Source organism: Armigeres subalbatus, chromosome 3 (genome assembly GCF_024139115.2).
Source record: "Armigeres subalbatus isolate Guangzhou_Male chromosome 3, GZ_Asu_2, whole genome shotgun sequence".
Taxonomy (NCBI): Eukaryota; Metazoa; Arthropoda; class Insecta; order Diptera; family Culicidae; genus Armigeres; species Armigeres subalbatus.
In genome coordinates, this window is record NC_085141.1 from 240,550,774 (window position 1) to 240,569,209 (window position 18,436).

The 18,436-nt window shown below is 38.9% G+C and overlaps 1 protein-coding gene across 7 annotated transcripts in view; it reads right to left on the minus strand.

The window, feature by feature from the left end:
- The window catches only part of LOC134221273 (mucin-5AC-like), a 351,796-nt gene that overhangs the window by 31,749 nt on the left and 301,611 nt on the right, over window positions 1-18,436 (minus strand). The window contains exons 1-2 of one of the 7 annotated variants that reach the window (XM_062700478.1): window positions 4,618-4,707; window positions 4,489-4,522 (exon numbers count right to left, since the gene is read on the minus strand). The exons of 4 other annotated variants lie outside the window; for them this stretch is intronic. The gene's annotated coding sequence lies outside the window, so the exon portion shown is untranslated. Of the gene's footprint in view, window positions 1-4,488; window positions 4,523-4,617; window positions 4,708-18,436 lie in introns of those variants that run through there. 2 more of the 7 variants (XM_062700475.1, XM_062700474.1) reach the window with 2 other exon arrangements.

The following is an 18,436-nucleotide window of genomic DNA, read 5'->3' on the forward strand; positions in this document are numbered from 1 at the left end:
TTGGCCAGAAGCAACGCCGCAGTACTGCAAGTAACCCATTCTGTCCAACATGAAGATGCTCACGATGAAAAGTCTCGATGATCAACTCGGTGAGGTGATGCTTCTCTGGGAGAATCATCGGGTGACGTTGATTATACGGTAGATCAGAGTTGCGCAATCGACCACCAACTCTCAGCAGTCCACTATCCGTTTCTATTATAGGATTTAATTTATACAGTTTTCCTTTAAGCATTATTTCTGCTTGCAAACAATTGATCTCCTCAGATAATGTTTCTTGTTATACTACTTTTACCATAACTAGTAGTGCGGCGTCAAAATCCAGTCTGTTGAGCTTTCCCATTCGTCGTTGAACAGTTTTCTTTCTACAGTTTTCAATGAATCTCAGTATGTATCCAAATATTCTTTCCAATTTACGAAAATTACTACACTTCAGGATCGTATCCATCACATGGTTACTATCCGGGACTATTTTTTCGCAGAGCAGTACAACAGGTCCAGCATTCTCCGTGTTTGGACCCCTCCACCACAAATCACTTTCCGTTAACTGTTTGGGATACAAGCCACGCGACCCTAGCAGCACAATTCACGTTGATTTGGTTGCAATAACTCATATATGACCAAATTCGGTCATATATGAGTATCATCAACTGATTTACAACATGTGTGTTGCTCGGGGATATATGATCTGCTGGATTGTTCTTGGTCGGCACGTACGTCCATTCATGATTGCTCGTCAATTCACGTATTTGGTTCACCCGATTACGAACAAAAATCGAGGTGGTAGGGTTCATAAACTGTAGCCAGCTAAGCACTATTTGTGAATCGGACAACATAACTCGATCAACAGTGACGTCAAGAGCTTTGATTACCTTTGTTACCTGTTCCACTAGCAACTGAGCTGCACACAATTCTAATCGTGGTATCGTCATTTCACATGGGTTGTTGTCATCTTTAGATTTGCGATCCACTTCCTTTATTGGGGTGACTCGAGATTTTCCGCAAAGCAAAAACATTTCCGGTGCATCATTTGTCTTGACACTTCGCAAATAGACGCAGCAGCCGTAAGCCTTAACGGAAGCATCTGCGAACCCATAGATCTCCCAGCTATTTACATTATCAACAGTCACTCTTCATGGAATCTTGATGTCTACTAGTTCTGTTAGTTCATTGCGTAGCTTCTTCCACTGGGCCATTAATTTGGGAGGCAACTCTTCATGCCATCCAATTCCACTTCTCCACAGCTCCTGCATAATCATTTTTGCCAAAACGGCCGTTGGAGCCAACAATCCTAGTGGGTCAAAAAGTTTGGCGATTTCTGACAGCACTTTTTGCTTTGTCCAGTTATCACGATCTTTATCAAGCGGTTTTACCCGAAAAAGGAAGGTATCTTCAACTGGATCCCAAAGAAGTCCATGTGTCTTGATTGGGTCGATGGTTTCGTGGTTCATGAAGTCCAGTTGTTTCGCTTGTTGTTCCACGGGGATGTCTTCTAGCAACGACGGATCATTCGCACACCATTTGTGTAAAGCAAAACCTCCTTTAGCTAATAACGCAACTAAATCAATCTGTAACTCTTTTGCCTCTTCAACAGTTTCAGCACCCGTTACTGTCGTACGTTACTGTCGTACGTACGTTACTGTCGATAATTCTATCACCTGCAACGGCTTCGATTGATTTTCACGCCACAGTATGCGCTGGAATTTTGTGTCATCTTTATTCACTTGTACCTGTCGGTACATCTTGGGTACATCAGCTGTGAATGCATACTTATGCAATCTAAACCGCAGCAATATTTCAAATAGAGTGTCCTGCACCGGTGGCCCAACCATCATCAGATCATTCAGCGAGTCGAGCTCCGGGCTGAGGCATCAAAGACGACTCTCAATTTCGTAGTCGAGCTTTCCGGGCGGAAAGGAAGGAAGGAATATTCATTTTCGATTTTACCCTCTGCAATGGCCAAGCTCAATATACTCCTGGATAAACTCAGTATACTGCTTCTTCAGTGCTGGGTTTTGATCTAATCGTCGTTCAAGCTGGTAGAAACGTTTTTCAGCTTGCTGACGTGATTTTCCGAGTACTCCGAGTTTCCGAGTACGCGGTCGCTAACAACACTTGTATAGGCGGGTCAGAAGCATTGCATGGAATAACACACTTTGCAACTGTTGTCGGTGCACCTTCCTTGGATTCGCCAGCATCTCCATCAAGGATTGGCGTTTCCTTCCTTTCTGGTACACGCTTTCCTTCTGGATGTAACAATACTTTGTGCCGTTTAGTGCACTTCGGGCACTTTATCTTCGCTGAACAATCGCTTGTACGGTGTCCTTTTTAAAGACAAGCAAAACACAGTCCAAGCTGCTTTGCCTTATCAAATCTAACCTTCACATCACTGCGCTTGAATATGTCACTGTTTTCCACTAGATGCTTATCCTCACAAACAGGACAGGATTGATTCCCCTTTTGGATCACTGTTGTGTGCACTTTGCTGATCTGAGTAGAGCGACCAGCCGCGTGTGGCGCACGAGGTTTCTGTATACCTTTAACACTTTCGAAACGCTCCAAGACATGTTGCTGGTTGTGAAGGACGGAGATCAGCTGTTTATATGTAGGGAGTTGCCCCAGCTTCACGTAAGATTCCCAAATTTTCCGAGTGTCAGCATCTAATTTCGATGAAATCAACGTGATCACAATGGCTTCAGAGAGCTTTTCCATTTTCATGTTGTGAAACTCCAATGAATTGATGCACCTTTCTGCTTCATCGATCAGTGCTTTCAACTGCTGGAAAGTGTCACTAGTCATAGCCTTCAAGTTCAGTAGCCTCGAAATTGTATCACTGATAAGAGCTGGTAGGTTCTCGAATTGCTCCGTTAAACTTTGCCATGCTTCTTCGTTATCTCGGATGATTTGGGGGATTTATTGTTCCATGCGCTTTACCCACAAGTGACTTATCTAGATAGTGCAGTTTTGTTGCTGCCGAATCGGCGACACATTTATCGGCAATATCGCGAAACATTTGTTTAAATTTGTACCAATTTTCGTACTTCCCATCAAAACTAGGTAACGCTGACTGCTGCAGTACGATCGTGGGGGCGAACCGCATCGTCGATTCCGTGCCACTGTGACCAGCGCGGCTGTGTTGCACTGGAGTTTGTGTTGTTGCCGCTTGCGCAGCTGCCAACTGAACTGCTGCCTTGGTCTCATTGTGCTCCTCGATCATCTGGCATAATGCAATTCTCTCAAATTCGTACAACTCCTCAAAGTCAACGAACTTAGGTTCAAAATTTTCTCTTTAGGTAGGGTCAGTCAGGTAGATCTAGTTTAGATATTCATTGATTTCAGCATACGCTCCATCCACGATAAGTGTTAAGAGCATGTACGCTAAACTTCGAATGATCAAGATAAGCTGCCTCAATTACTGATCTTATTCGGCTAACCTTACTTTGAGCCGCTTTGCAACACTGCCCATATGCCTCAATAGTCTCCGTCACTTTAGCTTTCGCCCTTGTCGCCAACTGCCCTTCCTTTTGTTGCCTGATAGATGCAAATGGTGTCGCCCCCGAAGGCGTTGAAAACTTTTCCCTCGGAGTTTGAAATTTCAGCTCCCGTCGCAAACCAGAGTGCAACGTGCTTCTTTGGTGCACACTTTTTTGTCAGTTCTTCACTCCTATATCTTTTACTCTATTTCCTCATGTAGTCACTGTTCAGCTTGTTTTCCGCCTCGATCTGGCATCACTGGCCTTCAAAGGCCTTTTCAAGCTGTGCAAAATGGCGCAAAAAAACACTTCACAAAATGGCGCCAGCAACTTTTTCAAACTTGAACAAAATGGTGTCTGGTTTTTCGGTAATTGGTGGGGAGGAATTCACGCTTATTTTCTAACACGACTCTCGAGGCCGCAATTCGTATCACCGTTCTACGAGGAAATCACTTCTTTCCCGAACTATTCTTCTGTAACTTTGACCAACTGGTCACACCGGCAAGCCGATCTGTTTCGGACGCGGTTCAATATTTTCCAGCTTCTTACGCACGCGCCAGAATCACTGTGTCTACTTTTCGGCAAGTCGGATTTCTCCGAACGCTCCGAATCACTCGCGACGCGTTTTCCACTCGAGTAGGATTTTTTCGTCAACCCGCATACACTATGCACCGTCATTTCAATCTGGATCGAATACGACCAAATGTTTCGGTTAACTCGCAATGGACTGTATTTTTTCTCGGTTTGGGAAGACAATCAAACACGCGTCCGCTCAGATGAACATGTATTTATTAACTAAAAAAAGGGATTTTACAACGTAGGTTCATACGCGCGCTCTACAGAAGGCAGCAAGCAAATTCAAGAAAGGGAAATTCAATCTCACACGGTAAAAATAATGTAATCAAAAAAGTCTTCTAATTTTAGAAGTAACAATGTTTTACAAATGTATGTATATCTTATAAAGTAATTACAACACTGATCTTGTTATTAAATTTATAACTAATTATCCTCTACTTACGGTTTAAATGCAATATACCCTGCATAATGTTCACCTGGAATAATAAAAAAATATAATTAGAATTGCATAATTCATATGGTAATTATAAATTCTTATACTATATGATAAGCTATAAAATATTTTACAAACCATTGTTTCTGTCAGAATAGACGAATTTTGCTTATAAACCTTGAAAAGGAAAATACATAAACCTTTCTGTATATCGATCTTATTTTATTTCACAACAAGCAGTATGTCTGAATATTGCTACGCACAGTTCCAAACTACCAAACTCTCTTCCCTGTCCGTTGTATTTATCCTTTTTCTAGAACCAATTAACCCGTATGTGAAATAATTCCCAAGATCCTGTTTCGGAAATGCAACCTTTGGAAAGCTAGTGCCCGAATGGATATCCTCGTCCCGATGGATCTATTTAGCTGAGCTGTGCTACAATGGTGATGCAAAAAAGGAAATTCCACTCTTTCGGAAACAAAAGCATCCATCTGTTATCGTTAAGCTTTCTCTGAATAATTGACAAATTTTCTAAAAGGATGAAGAACGCCTTTGCAGTTGAAAAAAAAAATATGTTAGGCAGGATTTAACTTATCATCGTTGAATCGGTCGGTCAATGTTTGTTTTTCTTTTTCGTCAGTAAGACAACGGTAGCCGCATTGCAATTCTGAGGATTACTGCCTTCGTCTTTCATCCTTATCTTTATCTCAATAAAAGTACTGTTTTGTTTGCCCTTCCGGACCGACCACCCGTGCCGGCCTTGTCCTTGTTTTTCGGTGTTTGAACTTTCAAAGCAGATTGCGTTTATTGTACAATGTACCAACGACCGTTCGTTCTATAGGATTTTCTGTGAAGTGCTATATAAAGACGGATACCAATTTGTTGACTAAGCCTTTCCATTACTATGACCAATACAAACGCCGAAGGAATGTCGGTATGATGATATGATGTTTCTTTGGTTCGGATAAATAAAACTTAAACTGGTATGTTGATTGCATAAAAACTTTTTAGATTAGATTTATTCCAAAATAAAACAGTATTATTGCTATATTGTCAGATAGAAATTGATAGTGGTATTATGAAACTAATACAATTATTGGATTTTATTTTGTTGTGCTCAGAAGCGTGTTATGGACAATAAAACTGATTAAGTCAATTTTTTAAATTTAATAACCTTAATTAGAGTGCGATCGAACAATATTCCATCGGCTTGTTTTTGTTTATATCAACGCAACATGGTGTGGTTTATTTATCCTCTCCGTAATGTTTATAGGGCAGGCGCTTCGAATTGAAAGAAAACATAATTGAAACCGACCTTGAATCTTTAATGGCTTAGCCTTTCGATACCTACTATGGAATGGAAACTAATAAAACCCGATTTGCAAAATAAATAAACGGTCATTGCATTTGCTTGGCTAAATAATATGGTGTGGCGTGTGCTCTCCTTTTCGTCAGGTAGCTCGGTATATGGATGTCTGAAGATATTTGTGCAAGGTCCAATCCAATTCTGGTGTGATGAACGATCTTCATAGTTGGGTATTGGAGATATATGATTTACCCTAGATGAAAAAAATTAATTCTGTTTAACTAAATTTTTGTTTAACTAAACTTAAAATTATAGAGTTGACATTCGCATCTTAGACTAAGGCTGGAGTGGCTTTTGCAATATACATAAAGGTCCGCTTTATTCAGCATGGCTACACGTCGCCAACCAAGCAGCTCCTTATTTCTTTATTTACAATTTTCCAATTCTAAAACTTCTAATTCTTAATGAAACTTTTTCATTTTTCAGCTGCCACCTAGTCCAGATGCTAAGAAAGTTTCAGTGAGATCTGAGAGGGTGCTGTCAATTCCGAATACGATTTGGCGCGAAATGCGCCAATAAATCTCATCTTATCATTTGCATTTTAAGAATCTCGCATTGACGCGTTGATGAAGTTCACGTCAGGTCAGTAAACCAAAATAAGTAAAATATAAGACACGTACAGCCATTATTTGTACCCGCTGTGGCGCATTGGTTAAAGGTCCTATGTAGGTGCAATTAAGATCTTTAAATACTCGGTTCCTCTGAGACTGAGACAAACAGCTAAACATAGCATTCTGATCGACCACGTGGTCGCACCATTCAGTGGCACTAATGGAAATAATACTATAGCTGACGAACATTATAGAGGCTAGTTAGATAAATTATGTATGCCATCACGGTAGAAACTTGCCAATGATCACCCGTGGTTGAATGTAAATTAAATGTAGAATATGAAGGCGACCTAGCCGTTATCTCCCGCAGAGGGAACATGTTTCTGTACGTATTTCAGCTGTCAGATTCATGGCAAGGTGAACCGTTCGACAGTAGACATGCTTTTAAGTTAAGTAAAGTAAACGGACCAGGAAAAACCATCATTAAGCCTTCAGAACGCGCGCGGTTCTGGATTGCTCGTGCAGTCTCGCTCATGCTGTGTATCTCTTTTCACTAGTAACAAAATACAACAGCTCGCGTGCTTGAGTCATTTTTATACCTTCTCTGAAAGGTTATACTTTCACTGCAAGCAACATCTATTTTGTACTGGTTTTTGAAACCTCACCAATTCGCCAAACGTTGACTTGAAGTGTGACGTGCTTTATGGTGGTTCTGCCCATCCTCGTCCGAGTTACAGGTGAAGTAGTTTATTTTAAATCGCGATCCATTGAATGAGAATTGAATATTATGTGCATTGTTAATTTTCTTGTATTTATGCCTTGAAAAATAGTTTAGAACCAGGAATGGCGTTGTGCATCTTGAATTTATTCGAACTGAACATGTGAACAAAAAAAAAGTACGGAACTAGGGGAACTGTTCCATTTTTCATCTCACTTAACATGTATTCATCTCATCGCAAAACAAAGAAATGCAACACTAATCTCGTCCAATTCGCCATCATGCGTACTCTGAAAAAAATCATAAAAATTAGAAACAAATCAAATTCCTTTTAATTGCTTTGTTTTTTGATAGAATGAACATGAAAGCATGCGATGAAGTATCGAACAGTTCCCGTATTTCAAATAATGATCTGAAAGTAGAATCAACTCGTTTATCATCTAATGGGAATTGTTGCGGTAAGGGACCTTCTTAATTTAAACTAATTTCCGGCAGCAGCGTTTTTACTAACGGCAGCTTGAAACTAAAATTTTATTCCGGTTAGATACAAATCAATAAATAATTATTATAATCAATCAATCAACTTACTTTATAGTTTCTTTTTCTAATCCTTTTCAGTATTTGCAGATAGAGGTGCACCAACTCACTTCAGCTATAACTAATTAATCAATAAATGTGTTCTCATGACCCATTCAAAATACACACACTTAATTGCTATTTTTCGGTATTTTACAAAACATTTTTCCTATCTACTCGTTTTTATGTAAATGTAAACCTCTATTACATATGCTATTCGTCATTCACACCATTCCTACTGCCATTTTTTCTCCTTTTTTGTGATAAAAATAAGTTAATAAAAATCACTTGTCACTAGGGTAAAACGTCCTATCATTATTGTGGTATATCCTCATGTTGCGGTAGTGTATAAATAGTCCATCATGGATATAATCACATCCAAAACAATTGTGGATCCGCTAAAACTCTACGAATCAACCACTACAACACCTTTTGTTTTTCAAAATTCCGTTCAAAATGTTGAAAAATCAACATTTTTTATTTTTTTTATTGCTTCCTATTAGTGCGGTAGTGCTAAGGTCCTATTGTTGTGGTATCGCTCTCCATAAGAAATACAAGCAGTACCGCAACAATAGGACTGACCTTCAAAAAAATATCGCAAAGATAGGCATTTGTGATAAAAGCAAAATAACATTAGTTTAGCACATTTTTTTTATTTATTTATTTATTTACACAGTCTTAGACATATTTACATCATTAAAACCCTCCTTAGCCGTGCGGTAAGACGCGCGGCTACAAAGCAAGACCATGCTGAGGGCGGCTGGGTTCGATTCCCGGTGCCGGGCTAGGCAATTTTCAGATTGGAAATTGTCTCGACTTTCCTGGGCATAAAAGTATCATCGTGCTAGCCTCATGATATACGAATGCAAAAATGGTAACCTGGCTTAGAAACCTCGCAGTTAATAACTGTGGAAGTGCTTAATGAACACTAAGCTGCGAGGCGGCTCTGTCCCAGTGTGGTGATGTAATGCCAATAAGAAGAAGAAGAAGAAGAAGAAGAAGAAGAAGAAGAAGAAGAAGAAGAAGAAGAAGAAGAAGAAGAAGAAGAAGAAGAAGAAGAAGAAGAAGAAGAAGAAGAAGAAGAAGAAGAAGAAGAAGAAGAAGAAGAAGAAGAAGAAGAAGAAGACTAAAACTTAAATGCTAATTCGCGACTTGAAAACAGCTCTACTAATATGGAAGTCACACAAATGATAAAAATTATTAAAAGAAATTTAGTAGATTGAGAGTTCGACTGCTAATGTTTGAGTATTTTTGAGGTTAGGGACAGATCTTAAACGGTTGTTCTAAAAACTCAAAGGTGCAGCCCAATCGGGTTGTACGCAAAGGTGACGTTGAACTACGTAGCTGTATGCAATGTACAGGTTTTCGAGTTTTCTGTTCGATGAGACCAAAGCAAGTGTGTTTCAAGCCCAGGGTGAATCTGTTTTCGCTGTTTATCCTGCTCTCCTGAGATTGAGTGAGATTTTAGACTAACATTTAAAAAGGATGATAAAAAATTTTTCAAATAAACGAGGATGAATAACACTCTCAAACGATCACATATCCAAATTATCAATTAATAAAAACTCGCTAGAGAGTAAGAATCGTTCGATAATTGTATCTTGATTCGAAGCATTATTGGTGAATGAACTTTTTTCCCTACATAACACCAAAACACAATGCCAAACATTCGATTGAGCTGAATTGTTTACATTAAATTGGTATTAGATTATAGTTTGGTTTACATTAAAATAATAATTTTGTGTTGCAAGATTTGAAAAGTTATCGCCGATAACAACTCGCCTACTTTTCACACCTGAGAAGTTATTAAATGATAATTCCAAAAATCTGGCTGATACCGCTGCGTTGCCTTGGCAGCTGCTTGACAGTTTGAGAGTTTATTGATAATAATTATCATTCCTTCACGTGAGGAGTCGGACTTTGCACTTACTCCAGCAGACACCAAGAGCCGAAGAAAGATTACCAGAACGCATTTACTGCAGCAGCGAAAAAGATTCCGAGCCTTTCTACTGGCATCAATAGACGTAAGCGAGCAGCTGTCGTCAAACGCCCCCATGCTTTACAGAGAAAACGCGCCTGTAAGTTAGCAGAAACGAGTTAAAAGTCCTGTAATTAATTTGACGTCTATGCCGGCTTGAGGTTCCCAGTTAGCCTTGAGAACAAAGGCGCAGAATCCGGAGATGGCGAGATCGATTCTCGATCCGATCTAGAATGTTTCGGGTGGGAAACATTCTCACACCCTGGGCATAGTGTATCCATTGTATTTACCACACAAGATACATACTAATGCAATTGCGGGCAAGGAAAGCTTTTAATCAATACCGTCGTGCGGGGCTTCTTTTGACAAATCAGGGGCTACTTTGGACATTTTAAAACAAGAATTATAATGCAAAATACTTTAAAATTGTCATTATTACCAATTGGGTGTCTTGTTGATAGTTGGATGGCAACTTTCTGTTCCAAATTTGGTATTTTTTCCGTTTATTTTTCTCAAAAAATCAAAAATCCAAAGTAGCCCCCGGAGTCAAAAGAAGCCCCGCACGACGGTAACTAAAGAAATACTAATAGATTACTCAGGCCAAGTTCCAGTTGGAATGTAGTGCTATGGAAGAAGAAGCTTGCGATTGACTGATTCACCGAAACCAATTCCTAAACTGTTAGCAAGTTTCAATACTAAATATTATCATATGTATATATTGTAATACACTGGAGTCATTTTTTATGCGGATGATATGGGCCACGTGAATTAAAACAAAGTTAAACCCCGCGTAAATTCCAAAGTATGTCTGAATGAACCGCAGAAATCCCGTAATTCAAGTGAAAAAAAATCGCATAAACGTTTTTCGATTTTTTGCAATTTTAAAGTGTACCCCAAAGTGTACCCCAATACAGACGTAGTTCTACGTCAAAAACCACAGACTGAAAAGCCAAAACCTCAAAAATATTAAAAGAAATACAACAAGCATCAAGCGAATAGTTCTGCCCATATTGCGTGCGGTGTGCTGAATGTCTGTTGCGGGCTATAAAGCAAGACCATGCTGAGGGTGGCTGGGTTCGATTCTCGGTGCCGGTTCTACAGCTAACTGATGAGGAACTCTATCAAAACGTCGGTTATGTGCTGTACCGCCGGGTACAAGAAATCCAGCACCATGCTCTCGAAAGCATTCGAAAGACAGCTGAGGATGGAAATCCCTCGGTATTTTCGAACATCATGAACATTTCCAGATTTATGGATACGTGTAATTAATGCCTCTTTCCATCTTGAGGCGAAATAACTGCTTCGGATCGTCCTTGAAGTCGCCCTCAAGCCGGGAAATATTTGACCGAAAGGCATTCTAAGCAGAGCTTTAAATAATCGAATATTTTTGGTGAAGCCCATCGGCCTTCTTTGTCGCCCTCACTTCGTACATATTCATATTCGACTGAACATTGACAATTTCCGATCAAATATCAGTCAGTGAATATTTATTCAGATTTTGTAATCTAATAAATTACTGTAAAACAGAACACTTAAATGATGATTTAAACAATTACTCACATAGATCTGATCCCGACGTTAAACTGAGGGACTATTTTAGTGCCAAAAGTCAACATAATCAAGGCCAATTATGTTTTCTTTAAACGCAGTGACCATTCTCAGTCCCAGTCAAATGAATGAATATGTGAAGAAGAAAACTGAGTAAGTCATTCTATGTTTTGAATATTCAAGCGACGTTTGTCAATATTCGACCCGAAGTTGCTTCGTGAAGGTGAATATTTCATGCTCTGATTCTAAGTCACGCACCACGGTCGATGTTTTTCGATAGAAAATATTTTCTTCGAGCCTTACACAAATGATTTCGCATGTTGCAAATGATTAAAGTCGGATCAATTATCTCGTAAACATTTGCATTATTTACAAAGCATAAATCTAGTAGCCTTTCGTTTTCGTTCGTTAGATAATGAATTTGGTGCAGGCCGGAGGCGATAACGTTTTCAGCTAATGACAGTTCTTGCTCGGAACAATTCATGTAATATTTACGAAGCTAGAGTTAACGCGCGTCCTATTCAATTACTGCAATGTAAAAAAAACAGTTCATTTTTAAAGAATTTTCGAAATCAAATTTGTTTTCACATGGCGCTTAACCCTTCCATAATAGATCGTTTTATCCTACCGCGTCATCAACATCGCTCGTGGGCCTTTGATAGATTGTCCGACGAGGCGCATTTTACGCGAAGGTGTGATAATACATTCTCCCCGTAATTCTGGTGCGCGTTGCACTGCTCCAGATTGAATAGCCAGAACCTCCAGCACCGCACCGCCATGCCAGCTTCGCTACTGGGCGCCTTTCGATGGTCACACCAACGCTTACCATGATCCGACTGATTTTGTTCCGTGTTGTGCGGTCGGTGAGCAAATTGATTAGTGCGAGAGGGATCGTGTTTCGTAAAATAGAAGGTGCGTTTTATCATGTTTCAAACAGCACGCAGAACGATCCCGTGATCATCAGAAATATTTTGTTCTGCTTTGTGCGATCGGTAAGTTAATTAATCGTTTGGCCGCCAGTTCGATAGGAAGGAACGTGAGAAGAATATTTTAAATGCGTGTTAATACTAGAGTTTCCATTTCCCGACCATTTTCGTTGTCCCGGGATTCGGGATTAAGTTGCTCGTATATCCCGGGAAATCCCGGGATTTTTTGATTTAAAAACGATTTTATTCAATGTTCAGGGGTAAAGTTCATATTTTAGAAAGGCCAGATAATACAGATTTCAAATTGGAACTCAATTCAATTTTAATTTGAATTGATTCTTTCGAAAAAAAACGACTCCATGAAGCAAATAATATTCACGTTTTTCTCGGAAGGTAGAGTACCGTTTTGGAATATATGATCGCCGAATCCGAGAAGAAGGGTTCGCTGGCGGTTGAAGTCGGCTTGACTGTTTGCATTGTTTTGAATATGCATTGGGTTTAGACAGTTGCTGGGATTGCATTCAATACCCTAGTGACGAAAGATGGAAAACACAATACTAGAGTATCCTCCAACTCATGGCAGGCTACTAATTGATACTTTTGCCAAGAGCAGCAGCTCTTCCTAATAATGAACAGATCGCTTCCTAATATTGATATTAATCGTTAATTTATCGTTATCACCGATAAAGTGAATTGCCAGAAAAAATATTATAAGCTCTTTTAGTGGAATGTATTCAACCGTCTAAGACGAGTTAAGTACTCTCCATTTCAGATAGATTCGCAGATACGTATTTCGACCTCAACTGTGAGGTCGTCTTCAGTGTCTTGTACTTGACTCGACTTAGTATTTTAGTATCTGCGTAAGATAACAAAACGTAGTTGAATTAAATGGAGAGTACTTAACTCGTCTTAAACGGTTGAAGTTAATTGCGTTCAACGTAATTGCTCGCTGCGATAAAGATGAATCAACTTCATATCTTTTATCGGAGTTCGATAATTTAACGTAAGTTACCTCGATAATTTAACGATAATGGGGTTAATAGATTACGCGATTAAAGCTGGTATACAATTTTGACTGAACCCGAGAATTGGACAATTTGATTGCAGCCTGTTGAGCAGAGTTGATTTTGATCGAAGCGGTACACCAAAAAAATTAGGCACAGCATCGGGGTTGGACCACTTGTACTTGCGCATGTGCTGGAAAGTTTGTTGTACGAACGTCGATTGGAAAGACATGAATTGGATCAAGAATTGTTTTGGAGGCAAGAAGCTCAAGAAGATTGACTCAATGTTGGGCGGCGCGAGGAGATTAGCAAGACGAATATCAGCAATGTACACAACCTCGCTGGAGACGGGAGATGGGTAGGAAGCAGGCGCCAAATAGGTGTAGTTGATCTTGTATTGTAGATACTTGTCGTTCAATTAATAGAGAGCTATAGTAGCTGCTGAAAAAAGTATCAATTAGTAGCCCTCCATTGAGTGGTATTGGGGAATCTAATATTTTTTGTGGAGGTGTTCTATTAACTATCTTCGGTATTTTCATGTCTGTTCCTCTCTTACTTATTTAATAATAAGATGATATCGATTGTGCCTCACAAAGAACCTTGGCTCCGTATACATGCCTGAGCCTACCAAATAAACGAAATTGAAGAAAAAAATCATGTCTGATGGGAGGTATAAAAATATGATATGAGTTATCAAGTTGGGTTTCGCGTTCAAAACAAATAACTTTTGTAAGAAGAAAAATTACACTGTTTGCGAACCGGAAATGAAACAGTATTTTTTGTCCCGGGTATCCCGGGATTTTCGGGATTTCAAAAATATTATCCCGGGAATCGGGAAATCCCGAATTTTCCTAAATCCCGGGATTTTTTTGTCCCGGGATGTCCCGGGATGGAAACTCTAGTTAATACATCTCATCCCATAGATCGCATCGCTTACCGAAGTGAAACCAGATAAAATATCCTGTGAGTCAAACACCCAAGCAACTCTAGTAACAACGAAAGTCGGAGTAACCTTTTATTCCAATATGACCGTAAGGACGTGGCCGGTGCCGTACTACTACTACTACTACTACTACTACTACTACTACTACTACTACTACTACTACTACTACTACTACTACTACTACTACTACTACTACTACTACTACTACTACTACTACTACTACTACTACTACTACTACTACTACTACTACTACTACTACTACTACTACTACTACTACTACTATTACTACTACTATTACTACTACTATTACTACTACTATTACTACTACTACTACTACTACTACTACTACTACTACTACTACTACAAATTCTGGATCAAAGCCTACCGAAGGGGCGTTTACCCTCCAATACCTTTTCCGAACTAAATCTACCACATGTTAAACATATGCATAATCAAGTTTCAGACATAGAAATAGAAGTTAAATTTCATTATATAAAAATAACATTAAAAAACAAAAGAAATACTTATAACCTAAGATGAAGGGCCAGAAGGCTAAACACTTGAAATGTAAAATGACTGTGTAAAACAAAAATTTAAAATAAATGAATTTAAAGTCTCTTGAAGTCCCGCTTAATTTGCCACCAGCGCTTTAGAAAACGATGCATGTACGCTGTATTTGTGTTTGGTTTCGCGCCACCTGTAAAATGTTCTTCGTCGGAAGCAAGTTTCAAGAGTGGCTGCATCAATTTTTGGAACCGTCCTAAATAAATTTATTTAATAAGTAGTAGACTAGGTAATGACAATAATTTTAGACAGCTTTTGTATCTTTTCAAAATCGGAGGTAGTAATTTTAAAAAGATTTATATCTTACACTACTGGACAATAATAAACAAACAAACAAACAAACAAACAAACACCTCGCGCCACCGGTTCTGCTTATTTTTCCCTTATTCCGGACATTTTTGAGCATAATGTCTTCTACGATTCTGATGTTATCCACTGAAAGATAGACGAGTGGCTTCAGTGGCGATGCGGCCGATGAGTCGTGTTAATCCCTTTTCCACGGTTGGTTCATCCAACTGGGAGCTACTTTCAGCTTCTTGATTCGGTTGACCTCCGAGCAGTTTGCTCAATGTTAATAAAGTGACACAAATTATGATGAAAAATACCCTCCATTTCGTATAGCTACGTAGTCCTACGTCACCTTTGCGTACAACCCGATTGGGCTGCACCTTTAAGTTTTTGACTGGTGAAGCATTCGCACGAGTTCTAAAGACTTGTATGGACACGCTGGTTTGCCGTTAGTCTGGTACCACGCGTAGCTGACCCGGTATACCAATTGAACTCAACTCTCGGATAATATGGAGAACCTAGAACGTCTGAGTTGGACTTATTTGAATGGCGAACCATTCGCATGGGCTCTAGGGACTTATATGGACTTGCTGTTCGTCCGGGAATTTACGGGTTAAACAACCTCGAAAAAGTGCAAAACTTCATCTAGGTAAATAATGAAAAAATGATATCAGCGTGACATGAGGTTCATTAAGAGTCCTAGTCATAAGCCAACACTACTGATTGAATAAAGCAAAAAACATGTTAAATAAGTGACATTTATTTGACATTTTTCGGAACGGCTCCCCATGAATTTCAAATGCTCTAATTCTCCTTCGGTTGCAATATTTTAATTTTTGACACTTGTAATGCATGGAAAATGTAAGTATAATGACCATATGCAATGGATTTAGTGTGGATATTGATAAGAATTTTAAAGAAACTACAAGAAACTGTATTGTGAAAACACCTCAAAACCGTGTGAAGGAAAAAAATCCTACAACATGACTTATATTCCAAAAAATCGGCAAAATTCGATACTAAAAGAAAGTAGGCAATATAATCAACTATACATAAGAAAAAATTGTAAAAAATTGAAAAAAAGTTCGATGTATTTAAAAAACTAAGTTTGCTTATAATTTCTGGAACAGTCTATAGGTACACGGAATCGAACTGAATTCTATTTGCCCTCTAATAATATAACCTAACTGTAATTTGACTAACCGCAGGAGCTCTGTGCTTACAGGTAAAATAAAACCTTTCTTTTGTTAATCACTGAGACCAAGCGGAATTGGAAAAATATACCATTTGTGTATTTCAAATTAGAGAGTATGCATATCGGAAAGAGCTCACCGAGGTCCGGAAAATGCGTCCAAATGCGTTGTTTCATTCACATTTTCAGTTGTTCACTCCTTATATAAATTATCTTGTTCTGTATTCCTCGTATAGCACACAAGTGTCGGCTTGAAAACGAATGTCGGATTTAATTCAATTGTTCACAAGATCATTCCAGAGCTGGTATCATCAAGCAAATTGTTTTGCATAGAATTATATTGCTGCTGACACACAATTTGATCATATTACTGAGGCGACGAATAAAATTATGAGCCACAATATTTCATTGGGTTAATTCTGCTACGCTTTTTTGTCAGCAACGCGAATTTATGTTCATTCCACAGCTTTGCTGCAATGGTGCCTACACCATTCGTGTTATGCTGCAGATACTTCAGCCGTGTATGAATTTTGCAATCAAACCTCCTATTCACTGTTGCACTTCTGCCCGCTGAAGTATATTTCCAACCATGCGATTCTATTCAAATATGTTGGAAATCCCAGTGCGACTGCTGAACAAAATCAAACCTACAGCTACATTCGAAAACAATCCGTGCAGTGCTCTTGAGTTCATAAATAAGTGCACACATAATGCGTTGCGTTCATGTTTTGATGGAGTGCTCTCCACTGACAGCCGGGGCCGGCTACTGAACTGGATGTGGCTTTTCCCCTGCGGTCGCCGGCCGAGGATATCGATCGAGCACAAGAACGTGTATATTCGGCTCACGTTTCGCAAACTGTGGATTGTTGTCAAAACATTCATTGACTCGTTCGCAACATTGTATTGAAAGTAACGAGAGATTTGATCGGATGAGGAATATATTGATTGAATGCTCCCTGGAATTGATTATGAATTCAATCGTATGTAGCTTTTAGTTCATGTCCATTCAGCTACTGGGTTGACATAGACTTATTTTGTAAAAAGAAAAATTTAAGAATACTGAGTTTTTTTTATCGATTTATTTATAGCAGCGTAATGTTCCAATATACAACAGTTTCAACGCTTTACACAGAAAAAGTATTAGAAGTTCAAACAGTTGAAGAAGATCTACAAATATGAAGCAGAAGTTAATTAAACGAACTGAATTGTATGAATTTTATAAACATAAGTAATTAGAATAAACTGATAAGAAAATTATTTTGAGCTTTTTAGTGGAATGTTTTCACCTGTCATAAGACGAGTTTATACAATCCCATTGAATTCCACCACTTAATTGTATCTTGACAGATACGTATTTCGACCTCAACGGTAAGGCCGTCTTCAGTGTCTCGTACTTGACTCGACGTAAGTCGAGTGGTGGTGGAATTCAATGGGATTGTATAAACTCGTCTTATGACAGGTAGAATAAACTATTCAATAGAAAAAATCGGATAGAATGTTTGCGTTTATTTTTTATGTACATAAATTGTCAACATATGATCAATTTGAAGGAAGTTAAACCACAGTGCCCTACAGTCCTAAGTTTCACTATTTTGTTAAGAGGTGTTAAATATATTATATATATTTTTGAATTGCTGAAAACAGAATGATACCAAATCAAATACCGCATACTCTTGGTGAGTATCCATCAAGGTAAGAAAATTGCAAACTAATAACAAGGAACGTGTTGGTCATTCGCCAAAATATCACGTGCTACAAATAGCTGACGCCATCCCAACAAAAGGAGGACCGATCAAGCTCATGTACATTAATTATTCTAAACACACAATGCGGTCATCCTCCAAAGAATGCCTATAAAAAAATCGAACGTTGACATATATCGGGTTTGTTATGCTTACTATAGGGATATGCCGACTGAATTTTAATTGTTCTACAACAGCCGATAAATAGGCCAACCAGAATGATCAACTGATCGGTACTACCCTCATCAAGACGTGTAGAATTTACTCTGTCCTACCGAAACCAAAATTACTCAGGAATTTAGCATCAATATACAAATCTCATCAACGATAGGTCAAACATCGTCGAAAAAATATGCCAATTGCGTGCCTTTTTCAAGAGTGTAAATTGCTTGTGCACTGTTGCACTACAATGCAATCGGAACCATTTCACGTTTTCCTACCGTCGTTTGCAGTACTACAGCTCTTCAAGGTGCTGGGAATGGAATTATTTGTTTGAGTAATAAATTCCAGCGCCCATACAGGAGAACCACCAGCTGGGAGCACTAAGGCAGCGCGTGCAGT